We start from the raw sequence: 9,387 nt of genomic DNA on the forward strand, positions 1-9,387 counted from the left end.
AGGAGCCAGGAGCTTCTTCCAGGTCTCCTACTATGTGGGTGCAGGGGCCCAGGGACTTGGGCCATCTTCTGCTGCTCTCCCAGGCCATAAGCCAGGAGATGGATAGGAAGTGGAGCAGCTGGGACTCGAATTGTCACCGATATGGGATGCTGGTGCTTTTTTTTTTTTTTAAGACTTATTTATTTATTTGAAAGTTGGAGTTACAGACAAGGAAAGGCAGAGGCAGAGACAGAAGTCTTCCATCCACTGGTTCACTCCCCATGTGGCCGCAACGGCCAGGGCTGGGCCAGAATGAAGTCAGGCGCTTCCTCAGGGTCTCCCATGGAGGTTCAGGCGCTCAAGTACCTGGGCCATCCTCCGCTGCTTTCCCAGGTGCATTGGCAGGGAGCTAGATCGGAAGCAGAGCAGCTAGAACTCAAACCAGCACCCATATGGAATGCCAGTGCAGCAGACAGCGGCTTTACCCACTATGCCACAGTGCTGGCCCTGGAGAAAGTTTTTGCAAAGCACGAATCTGATAAAGGTTTCATATTCATAATATCTGAAGAACTCTCCAAGCTCAACTACAAGAACACAAACAACTCGGCTTCAAATGGGCAAAAAGATTTCAATAAACACATCACCAAAGAAGATATATGGGTGACAATAAGTACGCAGGAAGATGTTCATCAGGCATTCGGGAAATACAAATGCAAACCACAGTGAGATACCACTGTACACCTATAAGAATGGTTACAAGTAAAAACAGAGCTCTTACCAAATGTTGGACAGGATGTAGAACAGTTGGGACTCTCACAGCCTACTAGCGGGAATGAAAAATGATACAGGCCCTTTGGAAAACAGGTGGACAGTTTCTTAAAAAGTTGGACTTCTGGGGCCAATGTTGTGGCATAGCAGGTAAAGCCACTGCCTATGATGTCAGCATCCCATGTGGGCGCCGGTTTGAGTCCCAGCTACTTCACTTATTTTTTTTTAAAGATTTTATATTTACTTATTTGAGAGGTAGACTTACAGGCAGAGAGAGGGAGAGACAGGGAGAAAGGTCCTCCATCTGCTGGTTTACTCCCCGAATGGCCACAACAGCCAGAGCTGAGCCAATACAAAGTCAGGAGCCAGGAGCTTCTTCCGGGTCTCCCACACGGGTGCAGGGGCCCAAGGACCTGGGCCATCTTCTGCTGCTTTACCAGGCCATAAGCAGAGAGCTGGATGGGAAGAGGAGCTGCTGGGACATGGACCAGAGCCTGTATGGGATGGGATGCTGGCACCACAGGCGGAGGCTCTGCCTACTACGTCACAGCACTGGCCCCTACTTCACTTCTGATCCAGCTCCCTGGTAATGCACTTGGGAAAGCAGTGGAAGATGGCCCAAGTGCTTGGGCCTCTGCATCCCGTGTGGGAAACCTGGATTGAAGCTCCTGAGTTGGGTCTGGCACAGCCTTGTCTGTCTGTCTGTCTTTTTCTCTCTGCCTCTGGCTCTTTGTAGCTCTGCCTATCAAATAAATGAATAGGTCTTTAGAAAAAAAATCTCTCTCTCTCTCTATATATATGTGTGTGTGTGTGTGTGTGTGTGTGTCCCTCTCTCTTTGCAACTCTGCCTTTCAAATAGATAAATAAAATCTTTAAAAATAATGTTGAACCTACACAACAATATGATTCAGCTATTCTACTCCTAGGAATTTAACCAAAAGCCAAGGAAATATAGGGCCATAAAAAATTTGTACATAGATATTCATAGCAGCTTTGTTTGTAATGGATACAAACTGGGGAAAAAAACCACCAAGTGTCCATCAGCTAATGAATGGATAATGTATGGTCTACCAATACAATGGCATGCCACCTAGCGAGAAAAAGAAATGAAATACTGATATATCAACAACCTGGACGAGTCTTAAAAGAAATATGTGCAGTGAGAGAAGGCAGAACCAAAACGAGCAGAGTTTCCTACAACGATTTCATAGAACATGCCAGCTCCCCAGAGAGCAGAGCCGCTGTGGCTCAGCACGGGAAGGCGGGATCTCCCAGGGGCGGCACAAGGCCACTTCCTGGGAGTGACGCCTACACGCACTCTTGATTGTGGTGACGGTTTCGCAGGTATAGACATACATCAGGTATGATCAAATTGTACACTTGGAAATATGTGCATTTTATTATGCGTCCATATGACCTCCATAAAACTGTTAACTGAAAAGAAAGAGAAAGGTCCCCAGATTGGATAAAATGAGAACAACGGTAACAATAACAGCAGACCCTTCCTGTCTATCTTTGCTGTGTCACGTTCCTATGGAATACTACTCCATAATGGCACTGGAGACAAATGAGGCAAAGACACCCGGGCTCTCCTAGAAAACACCAAGAGAGACAAATATAGGATCACGGGACTCATTGCGTGTGCCGATTCTAATGGGCCTCTTGTTATTTTATCTGTTGCTCATTCCCATGCCCACGTTCTCGTCCCAGCAGCCTGGAATGCCCCGAGAGCACCACCCATGGTCTCTCTTTCCTCTTTTGCATGGCCATTTGCCCTCTAGCCTCCAGGAAGCCTTCCCCAATGCAGCCGAGGAACGAGAAGCAAGACCTTCCTCTGGACAAGCCGTCAGACCCCTCATCGCCCGCTCAGCCACTGGTGAGTGCCATCGGCTGCTTAGCATGGCCACTCCCACCTGTGACTCCGGGCTCCAGAACTGGGTTGGGACGCTTCTGAGGAGGGGGCTGGGCCTATGGTGTTTCAGTGAGGGTCAGCACGGTGCCAAGAAAGTGGTTGCCTAATGAGGCAGGTGTTTTCGGTGCACAGATTCTCACGGAATCCGCAGAGCTGTTATCCTCAGGGGGCATGTTGGGAAAAAAAGAGAGAGTATCTCTTCAGTCTGTGTCTAAGTACCTCCTGTTATCAGGTCATCAGGAATCTGGGGAGGTTAAGACTAATTGCCTGCCCTCCCCTCCCCCAAGGCCTAGCAGTTATAACCTGAAAGGCGGGGACCAAGGGACTGAGAGCGCAGAGCTGCGCTCAGGGGTGGTCCCGGCACGGTTCGGCATGGGCATGGTTCCGTTTATCCTGGGCTGCCTGTCCTTGCAGGTGGTCCCAGACTCCTGAAGCCAACTCAACACAGTCAATAGCAGAGGGACCTCTGTGTTCCCTTCTGGGAGGTCTTTGGGAAAGCAGACCAGCCCCCAGCCCCTGCTCTGGCCATGGGCCCGGAACGGACTCATCACCTCTTGGAGCACAGGGGGCTGGGGGGAAGCAGTGGCCGACCAGCTGGCTTTCCAATTTTCCACTCAGTAGGGTAATAACAAGTGACGTCGGGTCTCCTCTGAAAACAACTAACTTACTCTCTGTATTCTGCAGCGAGCGACACTCAAGATGAAAACGATGAGGGGAAGAGACAGTAGTGTTCAGGCCAATAGCGGAAGCCTGAGTCTACCCTTCACTCCAGCACTGCCTCCCATGCAGCCTTTCTCTCTCTCTCTCTCTCTCTCTCACACACACACACACGAACGCACACACACACACACACGAACGCGCGCGCACACACACACACACACCCTCCTTATATCTGTTAGCAGAAACTTAGCAGAAAAACCTAGAAAATCTCCCTCTGGGGTGTCAGGAATGGGTGTGGCTGGCCCCGCCAGCACTGCCAGAGAAGTGGTTGATCCTAGGCGGTCGGCAAAGTCAAGGGTGTGTGGAGGGGAAATGATAACAACAACAACAACAATAGCAGCCGCAGGAATAATAACAGCAGAGAACCACCTAACTGGGAGGTTCCTGGGTGCCAGGCACTGTGGCGGGGGCTTTACGTGGAGTATTTCATTTACTCCTCACTCAGCCCTGCGATGTGGGCACCGAGATGCACCAGTCCGCGGCCACATGTCCGCTGAATGGCAGATCTGGGCTAGGAACACAGAATGTGCGCCTTTCCTCCTCTGGACAATAACACTTCTTGGGACGGATATTGGGTCAGGCTGGAAGAGGAAAGGAACCTTCAGGAAGGGCAAGTGGACTCAGAGGCAGGAAGTGCCAGTGCGAGATAACAACAACAACAAAAAGACCCGTAGAGAAGGTGGGAGGGCAGGCCAAAGCTTACTCAGCCGAGGCAAGCTGCTTAACCTCTGGCTTCTTGTTAGCCTCTCGGAGAAATGTTCCAGAACTTTCTCTGCATGAATACCCTTCCCTGCTTCCTGACCCCCATCCTCACCCCTGGGAGCAGAGTGGGGTCTCTCTGCCAATACACTCACCTTAGGACACCATCTCCCAACCAAGAAGTCAGGGTACTCTGGTTTGTCCCTTTGGGGTTGAGATGTGCTGGGCAGGGGGTGGGTCAAGAGAGCAGCTAGAGAGCACAAATGAATGTGTGTGTGTGTGTGTGTGTGTTGGGGGGCAGGTGTCTGAATGCTTTAGCCAATTAAACCCAATAAGAGCCATGCCATGCCCCTCCCCCCACACACACACACCTAGCCATGGGAGACACAAAAGCAGCAGAACAAATACATGGCTTGTCCTTGGTGGTCTGGGCAGAAACATGAGCACGTCTTTGGCTTTCAGGTCCCAGCGGGCCGAGGAGGAGCTATTCTGCAAAGCTTGGTCCTGTACCTGAACCTCTGGCCTTCCCGAGAAGTCCCAGAACCCCCCCGGGGAAAGGTGGCAGCCAGCCAGCCCATGTCTGCCGTGAATACCTGTGGTCAGTTTTGCTGTCCCTGCGGGGTCCCCCAGTCCTTCCCCATCCTGCAGGGCCTGTGTGTGTGCTGGGGAGGGGTTTTCACAATGAAAACCCCTTGGCAAGGGTGGCAGGGAAGCCTGGCCACCTCTATGTCTTGTCAGTTCTGGCTGGGCGCTCTGTCTGGGCCAGTCACTTCGCAACTCCTCTAGTGGTGATCAGCAGGGTGTGCGCCTGCCGAGCCACCCACACTCACTGACCTGCTCTTTTGTGTGACATGCATTTGCCAAACAACGGTCCCAGCTTCCAAGGTCAGCCGGTGGCTGGGGAATGGAGAAAAAGGCGTCTTTTCTCCCTTTTCTGCTAAGCCTGGTCTCCCCCTCGCGGCCCCAGCCCCCTTCAAGGTTAGCTGGCGCCCGCATCCCTCATAAAGCCTGCCCTCCCTCCTCCAGCTGCTGCTGACCTCACAAGTCCGGGCTGTGCTGGCCTCTGCCCCAAGGAGCACAATTAGCACCTGACCAGCCACTGGCCTGGCTGCTTGTCTTCGCCTCTGATTGTTTCAGTGTCTTAGTCACCTCGTCTGCCTCCTCCTCTCAGCTCCCCACAGCGCCTAGCACAGGTTGGACACACAGTAGGTGCTAATAAATGTCTGCTGAATTGAAACTCACTAGCCCCTAGGAGGTCAGAACCCTCATAAGCACCCCGACCAGCAGTTTCTTGGCAACCAGCGCCGGGGCCCGAGGCACAGGGCATTAGCAGCACTGGCCGCTATTACAGGACGCACGAGGCTCAGCGGCCGGAGATTTGCAGGCAGGTTGGTGTTGATGAGAAAAGCCCCTGACCCCTAGGAAAGCGCCCATGGGATTCTGGGTACCTCGCATGAGCTTCCTTTCTCCCCTGCAGAACTACTTTTCAGTCTCAGAACCATAAAGGAAATACATGGGCAAGTACAGCTGGGAATCTCTTCGCAGCTTCAAAATCCAGGACAGAGAACCAGGCCCAGGTTGGGGTCAGGAAAAGATGGCTGCCTGCGGCCCTTCCCAGATCAGCGGGGGACCTCAGGAAGGTCTGGGGGCAGTGGCGGGCAGTAGCCCGGCCACTCCAGGGGGCTCCAGGGGTGTTTGGGGGCCGCCCTAAATAATACCACCTGCAGCTTGTGAGAAATCCAGTTTCCCAACTCTCGTTCATGAAAATCCCAGGGCAGACCCCTGGGGCGTGGTGTGGAGGGGGGATCAAGACCAGAAGCCAAAGGGGGTCCTTAGGCAAGGAGAGAACCCCCACCCCCGAGTCTAGAGCACCTGGGATCCCCACACTGGTTCAGGGGCTTGAGGCCAGCTTTCAATTATGGCTATTAATATTTATGACTTGGGGCTAGTACTGTAAGGTAGCTAAAGCCACCGCCTACAGTGCCAGCATCATATATGTGCACCAGTTTGAGTCCTGGCTGCTCCACTTCCAATCCAGCTCTCTGCTGTGGCCTGAGAAAGCAGTGGAAGATGGCACAACTCCTTGGGCCCCTGCGCTTGCCCATGGGGGAGACCCAGAAGAAGCTCCTGGCTCCTGGCTTCGGATTGGCCCAGTTCTGGCCATTGTGGCCATTTGGGGAGTGAACCAGAGATGGAAGAATCTGTCTCTCTCTCTCTCTCTCTCTGTGCCTCTGCCTTTCAAATAAATAAATAAATAAATATATATATATATATATATATATATATATCAGCAGCTGCTTGTTAGGGTCGAATCTGACTTTCAGGCACTGAATTAGACAACATCATACTTCTGGTTCACACGTAGCTGTATGCCGTGTACTCGTCTAAAACCCAGCTTGTACGCAGTTGGACATTTGATCCTCATGACCACCTTATGAGGCAGGTCTCGTCTGACAGCTGAGGAAACTGAGGCACACAAGTGATTTGGATCACAGAGTGAGTAAGTGACGATGCTGCGACTTCAATACAAATGCTCTGATTCCAGGGCCTGGAGGTACAATGAAAAAGTCGGGAGGTAGGGTGCGGTGGAGAGTTCCAAGGCCAAGTTTAGGCGCCCAGGTTTTGCTGGGAAACCAATCCTTTCGGCCTGTGTGAGGCTGGACGTCTCCAGGCCGAAAGTCCCAACTTTCGCAGGCTCCAGGCATTCTGCACTTGCTGTCAGGCCCTTGACAGACACACCACAGCACCCTGATGTTCACATCCCAATCTAGGGCAGAGAAGACCCAGTCCCCGCTGCAACCCCTTAGGGCTAGGCAGGGGGAGGGTGGGATTTGGGGCCCCCGGCTTGTCCAGCGGTGGGCGCCAGTTCCTGAGCAACCACGGAGCAAACATCACCCAGCAGAGGGAGGAATGCCAGACATAGTTGCAAACAAGCCACTCCTTCGGCTCACAGCAAGAGGCTGGGTGAGGGTGGCAACGTGGAGCCTGCCTCCTGTCCCCCCCTCCCCGCCCCAAATAAGAGATCCCAGGGTTTGGACCTGGCCTCAGAGACAACCACATGCCGGGCAGCCCCTTCCCAGCGCTGGCTGGCAGGAATCGCAAGTCCTCCCAGACAGTCCTCACTGAACTCAAAATCACTCCTCCTGGGCTGTTTTTGTACTAGGGGGGCTGAATTAATGGCTGAGAAAACACTTGGTAACTGGAAAAGCCTTGGGTAAGTTAACAGCTAGGAGGGATTTGCATTCTGGCTGGGCATACATGTTCACGGGGCATTTTCAGGGCCAAAGTGTCCCGTCTCCCCCAGGAGGAGTGCTAGATCTGTTCCCATCACCTCCCTCCAACCTGGCACTCAGGCCGGGGGTCAGCTCTCCCCGGCTGAGTCCCCAGTGGGTGTGCCCACCAGCTGCTGGGGCCAGCAGTAGTGGCTCAGGCCCTGGGGTGGTGACCTCACTTCTGCTCCTACCTCCCCAGCTCCTCAGCACTCCTCCCATTTGAGGCCCCACCAGGCCAAAAATCGAGAAGTCCAAGGTTAACTGTTCCTCCCCACTTTAAGAGCTAATTAAAATGATTAGCCACAATGAACTGTCAAACATTAACTCGAAGAAGCTGCAGGACCAGACAGGCCTCTATTTCGGGCAGAGGGATGAGGGGCAGGAATCAAAGGGTCATCATCTCCCTCAATCGGGGGATGTGTGTGTCGGGGGTGAGGGCCCGGAGATCTGGCAGAGGTGCCAAGGGGTCAGGCGGTGACTCTGGTTAGGAAGGCCAGGTCGCAGGCATACAGCGGTGAAAAAAAGGGCGGCTGGGTTAGGGTGCGGCGGAGGGGGCTGTGAATTCATAAAGCCGCAACCGCCTCGGCAGTCCCCCAAACTCCCAAAGGCGAGGCGCTGGCGTCAGGGGACCCCGCGCCCGCGCGGATTGCTGAGTCGCCTGGGCGGCAGCCGGGGAGGAAACTGAGGGGCGGGAGAAGCGGGGTGAGCGGGAACGCGGGAGCTGGAAGGCTGGCGGCTGGCTCACACGGAAACTCCGGCCCCTGCCAAGAGGTCTCTTTTTTGACGATCCAATTCTCCAAGTTCTGGGTTAGTGTGCGTGTATGAGACCCTAAAGCTCCTGGCCCTAGACGCGCGCTCGCGCCTCCGCCCGATCAATCGCCGCCCCTCCACAATCCGCCCAACCTCCTGCCTTCGGGCAGGGAGCTTTGGGGGGCCCCCCGCCACGGAATCCGGGCTGCCCCGGGGAGCGGGAAAAGCTGGCTCTCCACGTCGACTCCGAGAATCGAGTCCAAATCTGGTCCTGGATCAGAAGCCCACGTTCCCCAACACTTAACACGCGGTAGGGCGAGGCCAGGGCGACACTCGGCACACTGCGGCTTTTCCACCCTTTCCCGGCCCCCTAGCCCCACTCCGGGGCCCCAGCGTCCTCGATCCCGCCCTCAGGCAAACTTTTCGAGGTCCCTGAAAGCTCGAAGAGCCGGCGCCATCGACGTACCTGAGGCCGAGTGGCTTTTCGGGTCGCCGTGGTCCGCTCCAGGGACCGACAAGCGGGTCCTCAGCCCCGCCAGCCCGCCTGCTCCCCTCGGACGCCCGGCCGGCAAGTGGCGCCGGCGAAAGGAGAAGTGGAAGTTGAGCGCGGCGCCCGGTCCGTCCCCGCGGCCGCCGCCGGGGCCGCGGTCCCCCTCGCTCCCTCCCTCCCTCCTTCCCTCCCTCCTTTGCTCCCTGCCCGCCTGCCCCCGCCGCCCCGCGCCCGTGACTCACCTCGGCGCCGGGGCAGGCTGGTCCGGGCGGGCGAGGCGCAGGGCTCTCCCACACGTCGCGCCGCCAATGGCAAGTTGGAGGGCGAGATGCAAATGCCAGGTGAGGCGGCGGCGCCCCTGATAAATCGAGCCGGGGGGGGGGGGGGGGCGACCCGTGGGGGGCGGGGTGGAGCCCTGGGGGATCTGGGTGGACGTGGGGCAGGGCCGGGCCCAGGGAAGGGGCGGCGGGGCGCCCGTGGAGGGGGCGCGAGCCAGCGGAGACCTGCGCTGAGACTACCGAGCGAAAGGGGAAATTGCACTAGAGAGACACACACACGTCCCGGCAGGCGGCGTCTGGGGCGGGCGCGAACGAGGCAGGGCGGGAGGGAGGGACCGACGGGAGGGACCACGGGCGGGCGGGGTGGGGAGGGAGCGAGGGAGGGACAAGGCTTGTCGGTGGAAACAGCGCCCCTCCACCCCCGGCCCGCAGCGGTCGCCAGCACGGCAAAGGGGAGCGGTGCCAGGGGCCCGCGCCGCCTCTCCTTCCCCTCGCAGCTCGCTCGCCCCCCAGAGGTAC

At 55.9% G+C, this 9,387-nt stretch overlaps 1 protein-coding gene across 2 annotated transcripts in view; it reads right to left on the reverse strand.

Annotated features, from left to right (window-relative positions):
• The window catches only part of ELF4 (E74 like ETS transcription factor 4), a 37,300-nt gene extending 28,179 nt beyond the window's left edge, over window positions 1-9,121 (reverse strand). Inside the window, exon 1 of one of the 2 annotated variants that reach the window (XM_051827501.2) lies at window positions 8,833-9,121. The gene's annotated coding sequence lies outside the window, so the exon portion shown is untranslated. Of the gene's footprint in view, window positions 1-8,566; window positions 8,763-8,832 lie in introns of those variants that run through there. The other variant, XM_002720289.5, reaches the window with a different exon arrangement.
• Between the last annotated feature and the right edge of the window lie 266 nt (window positions 9,122-9,387).

This window comes from Oryctolagus cuniculus, chromosome X (assembly GCF_964237555.1).
Source record: "Oryctolagus cuniculus chromosome X, mOryCun1.1, whole genome shotgun sequence".
Classification (NCBI taxonomy): Eukaryota; Metazoa; Chordata; class Mammalia; order Lagomorpha; family Leporidae; genus Oryctolagus; species Oryctolagus cuniculus.